This window comes from Hylobates moloch, unplaced genomic scaffold, assembly GCF_009828535.3.
Source record: "Hylobates moloch isolate HMO894 unplaced genomic scaffold, HMol_V3 SCAFFOLD_5, whole genome shotgun sequence".
Taxonomy (NCBI): Eukaryota; Metazoa; Chordata; class Mammalia; order Primates; family Hylobatidae; genus Hylobates; species Hylobates moloch.
In genome coordinates, this window is record NW_026652280.1 from 144,886,765 (window position 1) to 144,906,959 (window position 20,195).

At 39.1% G+C, this 20,195-nt stretch overlaps 1 protein-coding gene and 1 pseudogene across 3 annotated transcripts in view; both read right to left on the reverse strand.

Moving 5' to 3' along the window:
* The window catches only part of ADGRL2 (adhesion G protein-coupled receptor L2), a 696,353-nt gene that overhangs the window by 561,104 nt on the left and 115,054 nt on the right, over positions 1-20,195 (reverse strand). The gene's annotated exons all lie outside the window — the stretch shown is intronic.
* Positions 12,243-20,195, reverse strand: part of LOC116467981 (heterogeneous nuclear ribonucleoprotein A3-like) — a 152,007-nt pseudogene continuing 144,054 nt past the window's right edge.

Here is a 20,195-nt window from a genome sequence, read left to right on the forward strand (position 1 = left end):
AACTGTTTATGTGACCTCATTCTTCTTGGACCCTGGACAATAGCTCGGGACCCACTGAGTGCGGGTACCAAGAAAGGCTGTCACGCCAGCCCTTTGCCGTCGGTGGCAGAGAGCAGCCACCTCACATGATGGGGCAAGCGACCAACTGAGCTGCTAACACACCACCGTCTGTGAACAGCACAACTAAAGGAGCACTGTAAAACCTCCTCTGGGACTTCAGAGTTGTGAGCACCCTGACATGGGTGCTGCTGCATTCCCCTCAAGGCGACACACCTGGCCTGGCCATGGGCCCCGCACAGAGTTTTCCTCTGTGTCGGCACCGGGAGTGGCCAGACAGATCCTGCACTCACTTGCCCACGTGCTCCCTCCTGCAAGGGATTGACCCTGGCGTGCCTAATAGAGGGACCACCCCTGACGCGAGTCCAGTGAAGGGGCTGAGAAAATCCTGCGTCAGTAGGTTTTGTTATTAACTCTACTTCCTAAATTAGGAATAAGAGGGATAGAAAGGTTGCTAAGGTCACACAGCTCAGAAGTGGTGGAGTCAGGATTCAAACCTACAGTGCTCTGCCTCAGAGTTCCCATACTTACCAACCATGCTGTAATACCTCTTGGGTAGAATGAGTGACTTTGAAAATGAGAGTTTGCTCTTAATAAGATTGAAACCCTACAGATGAAAGTTAGTGGTTAGGATTGCAAAGCGGTTGTCCGTGGGCACAGAGTTAAACTTGGCAGTGACAACACATGAGAAACATGGATGAAAGAGGGGGTTTTGATATTAAGCAAACAACTATGTGCAAAATAATTTTGTTACAGTTTGACAAGTACAAAAGGTTCTCTGGGAGTTTTATGGGAGGTAAAGGGAGTTTCTATCGCAAAGTCTACCTTGAGAAACTGACATTTAAACAGAGACCTAAATAATGGGTAGAAGTTAGCAAGACAAAGAGGAAAAAGAAGAGCACTCCAGATTTGAGGGCCCTTAGGCAGATGGAACTTGGGGGATTCAAGGAGTTTAAAGAAATCTGGGGCAATGATAAGGGAAAACACACCCTAAGGATTTTGGACTTTATCCTAAGAGTAATAGAAATATATTGAAGTGTATTAAGCAGGAAAATGACAAATTAAGCCGCAGAGAGTTTAAACTGCCCAAGTTCATATAGCTACTAATTGAGCCGAAAGGAAACCCAGGTCATCCCTGCTACAAACTCCTTTCTTCACAAAACCATGTTACCGTCCAGGGCTGGGCTGCAAAATGTTTACAGATCAGCTCTCTGGGAAAAAAAGCACTGATTTGTAGCATTTTCTGATATGGTGGTTTAAATACTATATTTAGCATTATTTACTGATATTCACCATATTGGGTGCTAATATGAAGTCACAGAATGCAGACTCAGGAAGAGATAGTCTATATTGTACCATTATGTGGTATTTCAAACATGTTGATATAATAGATAAAAACACCCTCAGCAACACGGAAAATAATACAATGTGCTAGAATGATTAGGAAGTGATGAATGTGTGTATGTATTACCTTTGTTTTAAGTTTAATTATTTAATTCCAAATTTATGCTATTTATTTATTAATAGTGGTTCTCTGGGGGAACAAACAGCTTGCCAAATTCCTGAAAAGTTAATAATGGGATCTCCTGAGCAGGTATAAGCTGGAGCCAGAACTCCATTGTTACCATCTCAAAGAGCCATTTTTGGTGGGTGCATTTTTATTATACTGTTTTGTTTTGGGAGATGGTTCCAGGAATCTTACATCAAAGCTCACTCATGTCTTTCTACACATTTCATTGTGTTGATCACGGGGCATATTCAGTGAGAAGGAATGGATACAGCTTTTTTTTTTCCCCCCCAAACAGGCTGAGAATAAAGAGAGACGGTAACTCCTGGGAGGCAACGCTATATAGTGGCCTCTGTGGGGACACGGGTGACTAATAGTAGGCATTTGTGGCTGACTCCTCACCTTTGCTTTCAGACAGTTGGGAGTACAAGTTTCTGATTTCAAACACAAGTTTAAAACTTGAATCAAAGCTAAATTTATATTCTCTGTACACATTGTCATTCAGTTTTATTATTGTCATGCAACCTCCTCTTTAGGAAAACCACTGGACCCTAAAATAAAATGTTCAGAAACATGCAAATGAAAACAGCTTAAGCTCTCAGACTTTGGCAATGTTACTTGAGTTTTACTGTGGCCTCAGAAGGGACAATCATAATATTTTTCTGGCTGTCTTGTCTTGATTTATAATTTGAATCTCCATAAATGATAATAGAGAGGGCAATTATCAAAGAAATGGAAAGGGCAATTATCATTAAATTGAAAACACATCACACATCCAACAGGATGAATGACTGAGCTAAAAACAGATTTTGTGGATCTTGCAACTGCTCCAAAAGAACTTAATGGAAGCAACTTCATTTCCCCACCTCCTCCAATTAACCAGATGACTTTGGATCTATTTTTCTTTTTTTTCCTGGGATGATAACACAAGGCCTGTTAATCGAATCTGCCTGAATACGGACACCGCTTAGGACATGTAAATTTATGAGACTAAACCAGTTGCCGTTTGCCTAGTGTGAAAAAAAGTTTTCCTTTTTTTGTAAAAACAGTAGAGAAAAATTAGTTCTCTTGTTTGTACATTTGTGATTCTAGGAGACTGCAGACACCCGTCTCATGTGTTCTTAACCTTCATGATGAATCTTTTTAAGTGAGGCAGCAACAGCGATTTTGTTCATAACGTTACATAATAGACTGGATAGTGAAATTCCCCTAAAAGACTTTTGTCTTGGTTGGATAAACTGAACAAATTATAATCCAAACTGTAGGCATTAGTTATCATTACTACAAATATGAAAGAAAAAGGTAAATGTTTATGAACACATTTTGTTGAGAATTCTTGCCGTCTGGATTTACTATTGTAAGGAGTGGAATTACAGACATTCTCTGAAAGGGGTAAGGTGTGGAAAGAAAAAAGGAAAACTCCAAATCACATTTGTCAGCACTTCTGTATAGGAAAAATAGCTATGGCATGAATGCCAATACTGTATCTGATTAAGAGATGAAGCCCTATATAATTGGATCCAATCAGGTCCTGATAGGGGACAACAAGAGTTTCTCCTTTTCACATAAGTGAGGTTCACTGAGCAGACCAGTCCCTGGCATATTGATCTTCCTAAAATGTATCATGGATCATAAAGGAACTAGAAGTGGAAGGATGGAAAGGCTCAGATAAATTTATTTTATATTGATTTCATCTGGGCCTCTGCTTTCCCCATATTGGTTCTTCATGCAGGCTATCACCTTCCATTGATTAATACATAACCAGACTAGGCTTGTTTACTTGGGAACAAAGAGCCATAAAGTGATCCCAGCACTCATGGCTATATGCTTAGTCACAGAGGCCAGACATTATGGTAATGGACGAAAAAGCGAGAAAAAAAATAGTTCAAATGAAAGAAGGGAGGAAACCTAATATTTACTAACCACCTTTTGTCAGGTATGTTAAATAGATGTAATTTGAGTGTTGCTACCTATCTGGTATCAAACCCGTCAGTGAGTCCTATATTTGTAAGTCCCCTCTAGAACAAATTTTACCATGCTCTACCGTGATGTCTTCGGCAAGTACACTCTCCTTCACTTTGGAGGACTGAGCTGTGCCTGCCCTATGCTTCTTTGATGTTTTGCTGATTGGAGAATTGAATACATGTTGTACTGTCTACCTGACAGCAATATGCAACTTTAGTGCTGAATACTTTCCTTTTGAAGATGTATGATTCTTTTTTATTTTTTTTGAGACGGAGTTTCACTCTTATTGTCCAGGTTGAAGTGCAATGGCATGATCTCGGCTCACGGCAACCTCTGCCTCCCGGATTCAAGTGATTCTCCTGCCTCAGCCTCCTGAGTAGCTGGGATTACAGGCATCCACCACCACGCCTGGCTAATTTTGTGTTTTTAGTAGAGATGGGGTTTCTCCATGTTGGTCAGGCTGGTCTCGAACTCCTGACCTCAGGTGATCCGCCTGCCTCAGACTGCCAAAGTGCTGGGATTGCAGGCATGAGCCACTGCATCCTGTCTGAAGATGTATGATTTTTTATTCATCATCCTTTTTTCTAGCTTCCATCTTTCCCGGGTTCCAGAGAAATGTTTCAGTGTAAGAAATATTATTCAACAGTTTTTGCAAAGCAAGGAAACAGACAAAATTTCTGTTCAATGTATCCACTATGAATTTATATAAATATGTGTGTCTACCTATAAATTAACCATCTTGAATTAAGTATATATATTCCCAATGTTTTGAAAAATGGATTGTTATATTTATTAGTTCATCTTGGCCTATAAGTTTATTTAAAAATACTAAGCACTCTAAAAAACAAAAAGTGGTTTCCCTTTTAAAATTTCTCAAAGTTCCAAGTGTTTTGAATTCATTGAACTCTCGACAATCACCATCTGGTTGATTAAGTAATTTACATTTGGACATCCTCACAAAGAGATTGGAGGTGGGGGAATTCCCCTTGAATTCTGGGAAGTTGTTCTTTGGACGTGATGTTTATTTCCTCTGATGTCACAATTTCTCTTGATAAATGTAAACATTTATTTTTAACATGGTTGTTAAAACGTAGTGAATATTCAGTTCCAGTTCTTTTGTCAGTTACTGGTGAAGCAGAAAGGTCAGTTTATGGGTCATTATACTCACAGATTGAAAGTTGAGTTAGTAAGAAGTAAATGTAATATCATTTTAATATTTTTTAACGTGTTTGGAAACATAAGTGGAGTTTTTGAAAAACAAAAACTGTAAAGCTGTCTAACTTAATATAGAGTATAAGTAAAATAAAATTCATGTCCGTACAGTTTACCTATTGTTAATACTTTTGGGGACTGGTACATTTTTATTAATTGTGTCCAGTACTTTTGTTGAAACCCTTTGTCATCTGTATTTAATTCTCACAGGAGTCCCTTGCCGTGTGCCTTGTTGTCTGATTTCACAGATTTTACAACTCAGAGAAGTTAAAAAACTTTTCATGTCACACAGCAAGCAGACAGTGGAGCAGGGACTTAAGCCCAGCCTTGTCAGATTTGAAGGCCTGTGAATGACCACCTGCAGCTTCCCAATTTGGGTTGCAAGGTAGACCTGGTCATATATTTTGTGCTTCCCCAGACAGCTGCCATTAAAACTGCTTCATATGAGAGACGATACTCATCCTAATTTTTAATATATTTAAATAAATCATAATGTCAATGTCTCTGCTTGTAATCCTCCCTCACTCCCAATTTCTACAACCAGACATCCAAGATGTTTGTTTCCTACAGTTTTGTATTCACTGGGTTCATTCACTTATTCACTAGTTCACTCATTAATTCAACATATATTTATGGTACCCACATCAAGTACCAGACACTCAGAATTCTAGGCCCTAGAAAAGCAGTTCCTACGGTAATGAAGTTTACATTTGGGTAGGAGAGAGAGACAATAAACACATACTGATAGACATATAAAAAACAAGCAAAGTTGGATGGTGATAAATGCAGTGAAGAAAAATAAAATAGAATAAGTACCCAGAAAATAATAAGTAACTTTCATTGAAAATACATTACATGTGTGACACATTGGTCTAAGTACGTTACAAAGATTAATTTGCTTAATTCTCACAAAACTCTATGTGGTTAATACTGTATTTGTGGTAGATCAGGGATGGTATCAAATTATTTACTACTCCTCTAATTGAGATTGAGATGTGGAGTCTAATTCCTCTCCCTTTGAATCTGAGCTGGACTTATTGACTTGCTTGATGCATAGAATGGGGTGGAAGAGATAGCATATTAGGTCCTAGCTTAGCCTTTAAATGAACTGGCAACATTGCCTTGTTCTCTTGGAACCCTGAGATTCCATTAAAAAGTCAGACTAAGGCTTCCACGCTGTGGGAAAGCTCAGGCAACATGGAGAGGCCAGGTGTCAACAGAGTCCCAACACAGCTTCTAGCCTACAACCAGCATGTGAATGAATCATATTGTAGGGCCAGTCCCCTGAAGCCTTTACATGACTTCAGTTCCTGCTGCTATCTGACTGCTCCGGAATTATGAACCCTGAGTGAGGACAACCCAACAGAGTCCAGTCAATCCACGGAAAAGTGAGAGATAATAAGACGTAATTCTTTCAAGCCATTAAATTTCAGGGTGTTTTATTATGCAGCAAAGAATAATTGGAACAATTATAATTTTCCTTTGACAAATGAGAAAACCAAGGGAAAGAAGGGTTAAATAATTTCCTTGCCGAAGGGTAGAATCTGAATTCAACCCAGACAGGCTGTCCTGCGAGCACCATTTTAAACCCCTAGAGTGAGATCAGCTTTCACAGGGTGCTCCTGACTAAACTTGGCAGTTGCTGACTAGTTCACATTTTATGTTCTTCATTGAATCACAGTGGTTAAAACTCAGGGCACACTTCTATTGGAATATAATCGCTTTCTCAAAGGGACCTTGTGGTGTCCTTGGCCCAGAAGTATTATGTTGCCTATGACCTTTTGTGGATTGGAATCTTAAGAAAAATAAGGAGGACATGGAGGAGATTGACCTGCACTAATCTATAATCCTTTCATTGTGTTGTAAAATTCTGAGAATTATTCAAGTGAAATAGGAAATCGCATGGCATTTTGATTAAATAAAAGAAAAAGAGTACAAAGTAATTCTCTTAAATTAAGAGCAAATAATTGTCACAAAATCAAATTTCTTGGCATACAAATATGTTACATCGCTTGTCTAAGGCAGATAATTTATATTGAGATGGGAAAGGAGTGACCAGATGTCTGTAGCCTGATAGCATTAAGCAGTAAGTTGTTCAGCCAGATGTTCCTTCCTTAGCAAGGAAGGACACGTAACTACAGGGTACCAGGCAAGCCCAAGGTACATATTTCCACAGACATTTTTTCCTTAGGGTATTTACAGTTCAGTTTAGCTCTTTCCACGTTGAAACTCTGTATACACAACCATAGAAAGGCCCATGATAGTACAAAGGAAAGACGTTTATAGATGCTGCACATTCCCCACGCCACCCCAAGCCTTCCAAGGGAAGCTCCTGGTACTCTTGAAACTTTCCTGTCAGACGATTATACAATCCAGTGCCTTTTCCAAGCAGGAAATATGATGTTCCAACGACAACTTGACCTCCTGTCTGAAAACGGGCTGGGGAGGGGAGCGGCGCCAAGGCGGGGGGCAGGAAGATGAAACAGCCGTGGTCTCAGTATACTTAATTCATAGACCCAATCACAAATACAAACAAGTTAATTTTGTTAAGAACGCATGATAACATTTCACTTACGACAAAATCCCAATCATTTATTCTCCTCTGGAGTACTTCTTATGCATCCTTGAGTTTTTAAAAGTTCAAGTGTTGCATAAAAAAATCAACATAATTACAGAAAACAGTCCTTAAACAAGAATATCCTGTTTTGTTTCCTGCATACACACTGGGGTGGCTCATCTGAATCCTTGACAACATCCAACTCCAAGAAGAAAACATCAAGACGGCTTGCTGATCAAGGATTTTACATCCAGCTCTTCAGCAGTAGGGCTGTTGGCCCCATGTGTAAGCCGACAATCGCCCTATTGTTTACTCTCCAGTCAGAAAAGCGATGCTGCCTTTCTTCACTGCGTATGGTCTCCATAATCCTAACAGTCATGTTCACTCAGCAGTAAGCCCAAATACATGTTTCCCAGAGGAATTTCAAATACATGAGATAGATTAGCATCTCTGTGGCTTGATGTAATCTGTGACAGATTCAACGGCAATAAACATTTTAAAGTGTGGTCAGGACTAAATTATTTGTTGAAGAACAATTTTGTTCCCCAGGTAGACAAAAATTAGCAATAACTTTTGGGTAGTAAATACAGGGGCTGAGGGATAATATAACACCCCTGAACTTCTTGCCCTCCCGGCATTTCATTCTGTTTAAAGAGAGGTAAAAAGCCCAATTGTGTGGTGATGAATTAGAAAACTTCATGAACATTCAAGAAATACACATGCCACTACAAATTAACCATTAGCAGGGCAAGGTATTCATCCTTTCTGTCAGATTCTGTGGGAAGTATGCCTTATTAGCATTGAAGCCCAAAGAAGTAATCTATCAGTCCACATTCACTTATCCTACAAAAAAGAACAGGCAATTTGAGTTCTGGAAAAATAAATAGCATAGTTCTTCCCATCCCCATTTCAATCCTAAAATTGAAAATCACCAAATAAAATTCTATTTCCTCTCTGCTTCCAGTTTGTCTCTGTGTTTACAGCGGAATGTGGTTTTGCATTTTAAATCAGTTCCATCATAACCCTGAAAGTGATCACAGGGCTGCTAATTCTCTGTCTTCAGTTTCCACCCCTCCTCCACGCTACCACTTTGAATTTGAATGGGACCAGAAGATTCTCTAGGGGCCACGTTTGTGGCCCTTCAGCGGCAGCCTCTCTACTTCTTTCAGCTTGTTTCCTGGCATGGTTCGTGGGGATTTGTGGTGAGTGGCAGCTCTGGAATCACTTTTCATCCTGTCAGGTTGTGGTTAGGCTTAGTGGGGTTTCTTTGTTATACCGGCCACTAGTAGTCAATTCCCTTGAAAATATCTGGTTTTCTCCTTTTCTCTTAAAGAAAAAAAAAAAAAGCAGCTCCCAACTCCCCACCCTACCTCCAAAACACAAACACAAAGCAAACACGGATATCCCTTGGAAATCTTAAGAGGAGACGGAGAACAGAGAGAGCCCCAGATGTTCTCAGCATCTCAGTTTAATTCTGATGTCAGACTATAAAAGAACTTTGGAGGGCCCCATTTCCCGTACCTGTTCTGCTGACATGCTGTTTTATTAAAGAATCAGGGATAAATTTTACTACTCCTTTTTTATGTTAAAATAAAATAAAATAAGCCAAACTATAGAATGTGACTTTGGGGAACACAGTGCTTCTTTCACTTTCAAGACAAACTTGGAAAATAAGTAACTACCAAAATTAGTAAAACAAATCAAATAAATACTTGGGAGTGCATTAAGATGGAGTTTTCCATGGACACAGAGGGAGGATTGGCACTTTCTGCACGTCTTAAGCCAGCGCTTAGCAGAGTTTTGTATTTCATGAATCAGTTTGGGAAAAAAAGAAGAGAACAGCAGACTGCTGCCAACATTTTATATTGCCAAGTTAGGCTATTAAAAACATCAACAACAACAACTAACTTGAAATCTTACATCATTTCTTAAAAGAAAGGACATGTTAACATCAGTGGGGGAGAGAGGAAAGACATCATCTCAGAATACAAGACAGCCTTTTCAAAAATGAAGACCTGGCAACTTTTACACCAACATGCCACAAAGGCCTTCAGAATAGCGGGTTCCTGAAACACACCAAGCCCCTTTTCACCTTATTGCCTTAGCACCGGGCCAATCCCATCCTCTAACTGGAAACAGATCCCCTGGGGCATTGGCAAAGCTCTCCACTCAAATCTAACCAGAAAAGGCAGGGCTTCTTTAGCCCTGTTGAAACCTCCTCTTTACAGACGCCATGTGGACAAGCCTTCCCCTTCTGCACCTCCATTTCTCTCCATTCTTTAACCTTGCTTTATTTTTCATCAGGCACTTGCTACTACATTGCTATCCATCATTTCTTTGCTTTTGTCTATTTCCCCCATTACAATATAGAGCTCATGGCCAGGTGTGGTGGCTCACGCCTGTAATCCCAGCACTTTGGGAGGCCCAGGTGGGCGGATCACCTGAGGTCAGGAGTTCGAGACCAGCCTGACCAACATGGAAAAACCCCGTCTCTACTAAAAATACAAAATTAGCCAGGCATGGTGGTGCATGCCTGTAATCCCAGCTACTCGGGAGGCTGAGGCAGGAGAATCCCTTGAACCCAGGAGGCGGAGGTTGCGGTGAGCCGAGATCATGCCTTTGCACTCCAGCCTGGGCAACAAGAGCGAAACACCATCTCAAAACAACAACAACAACAAAACAAAAAAACAACAATATAAAGCTCATGAGGTCATGGGCTTCCCATCTTTTGTTCACCTCCTTTCCTCCATTACCCAAAATGGTGCCTGGCATATGGGAGGCTCTCACTACAGATTTGTTCCATTTATATATGTGTATCATTTCAGACTGCTTATTTTTCTTCTTTTATTGTGGACAAGAGAAAATGTCCACAGAGCCTGCACTGTTTGGTGTATGGAAACCATTGTTTTAAGAAAGAGATTGAAGAGCCCCTAGCAGCATTCCTTCAGGGCAGAACTGAAGGAAGCAGGCATTTGGTTTGAGCATTCTTTACTGCAACCAATTTCAAATATCAGGAGACTCATGTTTCTTAGGACAGGCAACCAATGGCTAGTGGGCTGAATCATGCCTGCCTGATTTAGGAATAAGAAATATTCTTAAAACACAGGCAGGCTGTTCAGGAATATAGACCCTCCTCCTCCCCCCTTCAAATTAGCTAATTAGAGATTAGGCATTGCTTTTTAGCCTGTGGCACTTTTTACACTGCGTGAATCGTGTATGAGAATGTTCACCTACTCTTAGAGTACAAGTATCTATTGGATATTTAAGTTTAAAAAAAAGGTAACAGTAGCCTCTAGGTAACTGCACAATGAACTGTTATCTCTCATAATTATTAACCAGGAAGTGGGAAAACTAGGAAGTCAAGTTCACAAACAAACCTTACTACCAACAAGAGTGGGTCGTTGTAAAAAAAAAAAAGCTGCTTTTGAAATGCCTCATGGATAGTTCACAAATATAGATAGTAGGTTTCAAAAGTGAGAATTTCAAATTTCTTATGCCATATGGGAATGTGAATAGGTGGTTCAGACTTCTTCCTGAAAAAATACTACTTCTAGGCATCGGGGCTCAGAACATTGTGGTAGCTCAGAAAACACTACCTTAAAATATGGTACTTTGATATGCTGAGCACCTTGAAATAAAGAAGCAGCCTCAGAAACAAGGTCTCTCTGATCTTCTCCCACTCTCCCTCTCTCTCCCCTTTCCCTATCCTGGAGCACGGAGAGGTGCTTTATGTGAAGTTCCCTCATTTGACCAAGGGAAGTTCTACCAGAAGAAACGCAGTTGTCTTGGGCCCCCTCCTTATAATCTCATCAGAGCAGAATAACTTGCAGAAAAGACTAGAGTTGATACCACTCTCCCAGACTCCAGACAAACTTTGCCTCAGGCTATTGTCTGTTCCTCAGGTCCATTCATCTCCCCTAAAAATCCTTCACTCTTCCTCTAAAATTGCCTGCATCCCCCAATTCCCTCTCTCTTATGAATGCGGGCCTTTAAGCTTCAACCATCTGGCCCTTGTTTGAATTTCATACTTGCTATGACTCCCATGCGTTTGCATGTTAATAAATGTGTACACCTTTTCAATCCTGTTGATCTGTCTATTGTCAGTTTGTCTTATAGGCTCAAATTCTTGAAACTTCAGTGCGTGGAAGGAAAGTTCCTTTTGCACCTACAACATGATACCCTAAAATATAGCATCTTGGCATACTGAGGTTTTCTTTGTTTTTAATTTTGAGATTTTTTTTTATTTGAAGGTAATCAATGCTATTAAATTCACAAATGCTTATTTAAATACCCAATCCTATTTATCTAAAACCCGCATTGCAAACACACAAGTATCTATTCTGTCCACATGTCAGCACCCATTCATGTCATGGTTTGGAAATGGGGAGAATAGATTCCCCTTAAATTGCAAGTCAGCAAGTGTTTCTTTACAGTTAACTTTAGCAAAATTCATACAAAATAGTAATTAACAATGATCTTGTTAACTCACAAGGAAACACCTTCAAAACTGCATTTCGTTGAAGTTTCTGTACCAAAATGTAGAAAAACTGAACTACACAATATTGAAAAGTTAAAAATTCCTTAATTTGTTATTCCTGGTACCACCACCACAATTTACAGGGCAATATACCTGATGAAATGAAAAGAAGAAGAAGAAAAAGCTACCACAGATAAAATACCTCAGGAATATACATCTAATTGACACTACATTGCATTAATCAATAGCTGAACTTTTTGCAAACTATGGCTATGACAGTCCTGAACTAGAAGGTTTCCTGTTTAAGCTGCAGTAACTTTTCTGACTATGGATCATTGTTCCCTCTTTGGCAGATTTTTAAAGTTCCTTTAATGCATTTGGGATGACTGTCTCAAAGTAACCTCCAGCTTTCCTGACAACTCCTCTCTCTCTCTCCTGCTAAGAACTGCAGCCCTTTTCTGCTGATTTTAGAACCTTCTGCTCCTATATCCACCATGTCCATCACCAGATCCATAACCAGCATCATAGGGATGACCGAGCTTCTTCCACCAAAACTGCCCCCTTACATGGCTCCATAATTTGATTGCTGTTGTCCACTATAATTTCCAAAATCATTATAGTTCCCACCACCACCACAGTTACCACCACCAACTTTCCTCCATTGCAACCATCATATCCTCCACCACCACCACATCTACCGCCTTGGTTTCCATATCCTGGTCCACTACCACCATAGCCCCCTCTACTACTATAACCAGGGCCACTGCCATAGTTGCCACCATTGCCTCTAAATCCATTATATCCACCATCACCTCCTCCATAACTATTTCCACTGCCACCACCTCCACCAGCATAGCCTCCTCTTCCACCAGTTGCCACATGGCCAAAATTACCTCCACCACATCCAAGGTTTCCTCTGCAACCCATAAAATTGCCAGATCCACCTCCACAATCTCTCTGTGATCCAGCAGACTGCATGTCTTGTTTAGAAAGGGCCTTTTCACTTCACAATTATGCCCATTAATAGTGTGGTATTTCTGAATAACAATGTTATCAACTGTATCATGATCATCAAAAGTCGCAAAAGCAAATCCTCCCTTTTTCCACTCTGTCTGTCTTCCATAACTTCTAAGGTTTCAATGTTGCCATACTTTGCAAAGTAGTCTCTCAAATTATATTCTTCTATATCTTCTTTAACAGCACTGAGGAAATTTTTCTTCACTGGTAGATGGGCACCAGGCTTTATCAACTCCTCTCTAGAAACAGTTCTCTTTGGTTCCAATAGATGCCCACCAACCTGTGTGGTTGAGCACATGTTGCTGCATCCACCTCTTCAACACAAAAGTAAGTCACAAAACCAAGTCACCTGGAACGTTTTCTTTGGGGGTGTCTCATTACCACACAATGTGTGAGTGTGCCCATTTTTCCAAATGTTCTCTTCAACTGTCATCTGTCGTTTCAAAGCTCAGAACACCAATAAACAGTTTTCTCAACTACTCTGGTTCCTTTGGATCATGATCCTCTGCTCCCGGTGGTGATGGCCACAGCTGGAATCGGGCTTGGGGCCACTGGGCATCAGTTTTACCTCCATTTTGAGACTGGACTCACCTCTTCCAACTCGAGTTCACTATCTACTGAATATTTTAACCTGAAGGAAATTGAGAAAACCATAGAAGCAAGAAGGACCTGCCTAACTTTCTCTGTCTTTTCTCCCCTGAAACGTGGTTAAAGGGAAGTTGTCTGACCCGCCTCCCCTGTAAATAGGTCATAAGACCCTCGTATGACAGGTGTCCTGCCCTATACTTGGAGGCCGAGAAGAATCTAAGCAAACCCCCTTTGCTAAGTTCTGCCCAGTTTATTATTAGGTCAAACCTCCCTTTTGTCCATCCATAATTCTACATGACTGTCTACCTTTCATCAAACTTGTCCATAAAAATACACAGTTTTCCTTGGGTCTTTCTGTCTTCATTTCTGAGTGACTCAGATCCCCCTACCTGCTCTAGAGCCCACAGTTGAGATCTTGAAGCAATTGACAAAAGCCGGCAAAAAAGTAGGGATTTGTATTTTTTAACCAAGGTCAGTTCTCCCAGATCTCTGCCTGTAGTGCCTGGTGGAGAATGGATGGTAAATTTTTTCCTTGTCCCTTGCTTTCTGAATTCAGACTAGTAGGAGAAAAACATTTGTGTCTTTTGTTATAGGAGTGTCAGCCATGAAATTTGCCATGGGCCAGGCATAGGCATGTGGGGTTCATTTTGGTTCATATTTTTTCCCCTGAAAAGTAGAGTATAAGCCCAAGTGTACCTAGTGCATGCTTAGCACAGATTTTTTTTTTTAATTGGTTCTAATATCTGCTCTTGCTGCCACACTTCAGAGTAGTAGTAACAGTTAACTACAAGATGGTACACAAATAAGTAAGAACTGGTAGTAAATGAAGAAAATGAGAGTTTAGAGTACATAAGTGCCTGTGTGTGTACACATGCATGGGTATGTGATTGTGTTGTGTGTATATATGTGATAGGGTCAACATATACTGACTATTATAATAATAATGATTAAAATAAATGAAAAGGATGGAAGTATAGATCTTTTGAAATTTCTTTCTTTTATTCTCTCTCTGTCTCTCTCTCATTCTTTTATGCTCCAGAATGGAATGGAGCTAGGGGATTTAGAAAGCCTCTGCTGATGAATCCATCATATTCTGACAGCTGAATTCCCAGAAACAGAGTATTAGACTTTCACACAAGGTGACATTTTGACTGGAATCTTTTAAGTTGAAGCTTACAAATTACTGAGAAGAGGACTGCTCCATAGCGGGTCTTCAAATAATAGTAGCTACTACTGTTATTAATTGCTCCCATGAAGAAACCAAGGATTTCAATGTCTGACCAGCCAATTCCACCATCTCAATACCGTTGCAACTACTATGTCAGAGAATGTTTTGAAAGAGGTCAAGTCGGAAGGTAACTGGGCAGACTTTTACACTGGAGGGTAAGAATAAAAACATTAAGTGGTTTAAAAAAAGTCAGGAGAGTGAGACTTTGGACCATCACCCACCTGATGAAGTGGTCTTATCTTAGGATTGTCTATCATGAAGATTAAAAATAAAGCCAAGGCTTAACCTTGTTGATATTTGAAATAAAAATGTTCATTTTCTTTTAAAAACTGCCCAGGCACAATGATAGAGGCAGTTATTTTTGGTAAAAGTGGATTGCGGACAGAGTAGCTGGCGAAATGCTCTTCAGTATTCACGTAAGACAAAAACCTTCCTGGCACTAAGAAGTCTCAATTGGCTTTTCAGCTGCACTGTGGTTTATTGTGTGCTTTAAATCAGCTCTAAGACTACACTACATACCATTGTGTCTGTTAGAAAATCATTATGGTGCAATTAAAAGCAATGTTGTTTCACAGACGAACATGGAATTTTCCTCTGTGTCTGACGGCTGTGCACTTCCTTCGTGCCTCCTGTGATTATCTGCACTGGTGATGGTCAACAGATACAGCTGTCGGGAAAACACTCAACAGATGGCAGTTGCAGAGTGATGCATCATCCTTTTTGGGATGCTCTCTGACACTGGAGCTCGGGATTTCCATAAACGCTGGTGTATCACTGACTCCTTTCAAGCAACTTGGGCCTGGAATGTTCAGTGTCAAAATTAATCTTCCTCCAGAAATGAAGAGAAATTGAAGTGTCCTTATGAAATGAAGTGTGCAATATAATGCTAAAATGTATTGTCATTTGTAGCTTCTTCACTATTATAGATAAGAACAACCAACTATATAGAAAGCCTGACATGTTGGTAGATTGAACACTTTTTCTTCAGGATGAGAGTGAGCAAGATCGGTCAGTTCTTTCGTTTTTGTAAAGCTCTTTAAAGATTGGCTTTATATCTTTTAAAAAGAACAATTTAACCTTTGCTTCAGTAATGACATGGCTTGTTGAATGATGTTGTCTGTGATGAAATTCGTCTTAGTGGTGCAAGGATTAACTACGTGATTCCTTTTTACATCTCAGTTAACATTTTAACATGAAACACTGAAGCTTCTATCTTCATTATTTGTACAGTATATATATGTGTATAACATTATTAGAGAAATAAGAAAATAAGAGTAAACTGATTGACAACCATGTCGAACAATGCGCTGAACAATATTGTATAATAATTATGCTAGATTATTATTCAGTATTCAGAATCTGAGTTATAGAGTCCCTATGACTGACTCATTTTTCTTCCTCTCAGTTACACAGATCCTTTCAAGTTTTAGGGCCTCACTTAACCAGTGAACATTCTGGGCTGTCGCGATGTGTATATTTTAATACAATGACAAAACAGCATTGAATAGTAGGTATAGGTCCTGCATCTGTGTTCTAGAAAGTGTCCTGGGCATGCCTGCCTGCAGCTCCATTCACCCTCTAATGCCACTAAATGATATTTGGCTATCTTTAGTTTGACCTGAATATGTGTACAGTCCTATATAATCCTAAAAGCAGGTAACTGGGGATAACCATATCCCATAGGGTTAAGTTTAATTTTGTCAAAATTGTTGTCTTTCCTTTCTCATGTTAGCAAAACTGTGTTCCTGCAGTTCATGAAGATTTATATTTCTTCTAAAACATGACACAGTGACATCTTCTGTTTGTCTATTCATGTCCCCAAAGAGGTAACCACGTGCTATATATGTTTTCTGTTAATATATTTGCAAGTTGGTCTCAATGGTTGATCTCTGAAAGATTTCCAGTGGATAAAGCACATGGAATGAGAAGCTGCAAAAGGAGCCTTTTTAGTAAATGCATAAAAGGGCAGGAAACAGCGTGGAGGCTGTAGGAAACATGAAACATGACACAGCATAGATTTGACATACATTGTATATGTTTTGGGTGAAAAACAAATATTTTGCTTATTCTAAAAGCTTTAATATATTCCAGGCATTATGATAAGTACTTTGTATGTATTATTTGATTTGATTTGATTCTCACACATATGTAAGATAGGTATTATTATTTTCAGTATATTGATGAGAAAATGGTGGCACAGCTGATAATTTGCCCAAAGTCAAACAATAAGATGGTCTTCCAGACTCTTATAATTTCTTAAAAGAGTATAATTGTTTCTTCCCTGAACAATAGTATGACTTTATGCATATAAGGTTTTCTGTGACGTTATACTGGATATAGGCACTAATTAATAAAGCAATGAAAAAATACATTTGGCTGGGTGTGGTGGCCCACGCCTGTCATCCCAGCACTTTGGGAGGCCGAGGCGGGTGGATCACTTGAGGTCAGGAGTTCGAGACCAGCCTGGCTAACTTGGTGAAACCCCGTCTCTACTGAAAATACAAAAATTGGCCAGGCATGGTGGCATGTGCCTGTAATCCCAGCTACTTGGGAAGCTAAGGCAGGAGAATCGCTTGAATTCAGGAGGTGGAGGTTGCAGTGAGCCGAGATCGCACCATTGCATTCTAGCCTGGGCAACAGAATGAGACTCCATCTCAAAAAAAAAAAAAAAAATAGTTTGTATGATAAAATGCATCTTTATACCTCTTAAAATAATATAATTTATATTAAAAAAAGAAGTTTGAGAGATGTAAACATGTGGATATTTTTTGGAACGATTCAGGTATCTTTGTAATAAGTAGGATGTTAGTAAACCAGTTTTTCCTGAAATTTTCATGTTTTATGATTAATATATAAAACAATTTTATGATTTCATTTAATATAAATTGAAAGAAAATTCTTCAAGTGTTGAATAAAATAAGTCTGTAAGTAAAACTATTAAGAACATTTTATAGATCCTCTTTCAATGGTGTATAGAGGTAGTATGTTCCCAGCTGAGATGAGTGTGGGAATGACATGACAGGATACATTTTTTAAATAAGCATGCCATAAAAATGATTGGTAGAACATAATCTATGCAATTAAACTCTGCTTTCTTCCCAAATTTCGAATGCAGTCTGTTGTATGCCAAAAAGAGGCAACTAATTGGAAACCTAAAAGTGAATTCTAGATTTCCATTTGCTTTTTTATTGCAGGGCTATATATTCTGGGGAGGCAAAAAGAATATGTAGTTGAGATGTTGTGTGGTTACCTTCAGTATCTTGCCATGATAGTGGCATCTAATATGACACTGTCATGATAGCTCAAATACTCACGTGGGCAAGACAGATCCACAGTGGAGCAAAGCACCTTGCAAGCACATGCAGTATAAAGGTAAAGAAAGACCACTGTCTCATGGTAACTGCTTGCTGTTATGAGTATTCTACTATAAATCTAAGCCATGTAGGGAGTGGGATTTTATGGCTATCATTGCCACTTGAGATTATTCTGCTGCCTAATGCAAGTCGATGAAAGGGTCTAATTTTTGTAACGGTCTTGAAACACTATATTAGGCATCCATTATTGTGCAATTTTAGTTTTGAATCAGTATGAGCTTTATCTCTAGTTATGATGTTCACATCCTCCATAAGTAAGATGAGGATCAATAGTAAAACAAACCTAGCAAATTGTAGGCTTTGCAATAAATCTAAGGTATTAGGTGGACATAATTTAAACAGTTGTTTTTCTTCTGAAGAAGAATAAACACATAATAGGAGAAAAAAAATGAAGCTCTAAAGGGATTGTGCATTCCTAAATATTTTATGGCTGTGTTAAATGCAATGTTGAGCTTTAGTCCCACTGAGGAATATTTGCTGATGATCATTTACTCGCCAACTGAAAACCCAAAAGATGCTATTTGAGGTTTTTTGTGTGGTTTCAGTCTTGGCCCTTCTGTCAGGGTTTCACTGCATGATTGTTAAGAGCAACTCTTTGCATGTGAGAAGACAGATGCTGGTGATTTAAGCAGGGAAATACACCACAGTGCTTTTACTCAGCTGATATTTAATGATTTACCATTTAATGTAGTTCATCTTTCATAACCCTGAGTTCAAACAGAAGCAGCTGCTATTAGGGAGGCAATAATATTGAATTTCCCACCAACGACCTAGGAGAGCTTCTTTTGTAGCTTTAGCTACTGGACCCATCTGGCCTTTAGACCCTAAGCACGACAACTGAAGGAGAGAAACAGTTTACTTCCCATCAATAGAGTACTGGGCAGAATGTATAATTATGCCAGATAAAGATTTTCAAAACAAAACTCCTTGTTTTAACATCACTCTGCAACTTTGAAGGACAAAACAATGCTCTTTACTCACTATCAAAAGAACCCTGAGAAAACTCAGAAAACGTATGAAAAATCATGCTGAGCTGAAATCAATTCAAAGGGAAGAAGTGTTCCTGGTTTCAAACATGAAAGATAAACATTTTCTTATAATATCTATTTGCTTTCATTATTGTGGGGGCTTTCTGGTAAGGTATTTGTAAAGGCTTTTTCCCTCTAGTTTTAGAAGATATTTAGATATATGGATGAATAGATAAACTACTTAAAACAAAAACAAGCCTTTCAGAAAACTAAAGTGTAAAAGACAGACATCAAATGAGATTAAAGCCCTTGGAGGGAGGATGGTATCCAATATGCTGATGAGAATTGTGATATTAATGTTATCAAATAAAATGCTTTAAAGGCAATTTTTCCTATCAAAATCCTTTCCTAGTTCAATAATCTATTTTCACTTTGGCATTACTGATGAGGGATTGAAAAGTAGATTACAGGTTAGGTTGCCTCTATTTTTTTCTGAATTTCCTTTTTTTGATTAAATTTCTAACATCTGTAAATTAGGATTTGCAAGGAAAAGAAAGGATTATCAACTTTCATTACAATTACAGGCTTGCTGGACAACAACTGTTGCCTAGTTATATCTAATCCTTTGACTGATTACAGTAGGCCAAAAATGTTTTTCTTTTCTAATAATATATTCCTAAGAGAGAGAAGACAGTTAGACCAGATGTTTTCACTGTGAGAAACATACTTAGAGGTGTTCAGTCTGATGGGATTAGACGGACTAAAACCACTACATGGGTCTCCTATCCCGCGCTACAGCATTTGGGATTCTCAAAGCCGGGGCCAGACTTCTCCTTGAGGAATTTTCTGATTTAAAGATCCATTTTTTGAAGCATTGCCCATAGTACAAAAGCATGCATATTTACCTCTATGCATCATTTGAAAATACTGTCCTAGAGATATCTATGCATTTTCCAAAGTTTGATGATACTTGATATTTTGCATTTGTCATTTGGCAAATAAGTAGATATTTGCATAATATTTATAATTAGGCAACTATGACATTTAAAAAGATAAAGAATGGCCAGGTGCAATGGCTCATGCCTGTAATCCCAGTACTTTGGGAAGCCAAGGCAGGCAGATTACTTGAGGTCAGGCGTTCGAGACCAGCCTGGGCAACTTGGTGAAACCCTGTTTCCACTAAAAGAAAACACAAAAAATAGCCAGGCGTGGTGGTGGACGCCTGTAATCCCAGCTACTAGGGAG